Source organism: Octopus bimaculoides, chromosome 21 (genome assembly GCF_001194135.2).
Source record: "Octopus bimaculoides isolate UCB-OBI-ISO-001 chromosome 21, ASM119413v2, whole genome shotgun sequence".
Classification (NCBI taxonomy): Eukaryota; Metazoa; Mollusca; class Cephalopoda; order Octopoda; family Octopodidae; genus Octopus; species Octopus bimaculoides.
This window is the reverse complement of record NC_069001.1, coordinates 12382347-12383228: the sequence shown is the minus strand read 5'-3', so window position 1 is coordinate 12383228 and position 882 is coordinate 12382347.

The following is an 882-nucleotide window of genomic DNA, read 5'->3' as shown; positions in this document are numbered from 1 at the left end:
TATATATATATATATATATATATATATGTACATATATATGTATATATATATATATATATTGAGGTTATGAGAGATAATGGTGTCAAGAAGACCCAAAGGTGTCAGGTAATGGTAAGTGCTATGGATAGGCTGTAGTTAAGCTCCAGGTTCGGTGATTATGCGAATGAGGTGTCCAACGCCGGTCATATATCAGCATGCGCATATATAATAATTGCCAGAATGAGATAAAATTCCAAGGCTGTGAAAGATGTCAGAAAATTTATAAAGAGAAGGTTTTACAGCTGTTTCGGGATATTTTATATATCCGTTCATCGGAGACGGTGTGAGAAAATGCTTAAGCAATAGTTATTCTAGAGAAGATATGAAATAGAGAATGAAGTGGAGGAATGAAAACACATGTGAGATATGGAGGGATATTGTATCTGTAGTTCCATATTTAATCAGAATGGTATACATATAAGTTTCCTGTACCTTGTGTGTATGTTCCAATACGATTTAAAATTGGTCATTCAAAGCATAGAATTTGTCACTTAAAAAAACCCCCTCAATTCAATAACACCGTTTACAAACTCTATGCTTAGAATGACCAATTTTAAATACTATTGGCACTTACACACAAGGTGCAGGAAAATTATATGTATACCATTCTGATTAAATAATGCAACTGCAGATACAATATCCCTCCATATCTCACGTCTGTTTCCATTCCTCCACTTCACTCACTGTGTCATATCTTCTCAAGAATAACTATTGCTCGACCATTTTCTCACCCCGTCTCCGATGAAGGGATATATAAAATATTCTGGAAAGAGCTATAAGACCTCTTTGTAAATGTTCTGAATTCTCTCACAGCCTTGGATTTTTATCTCATTCTGTTAATTT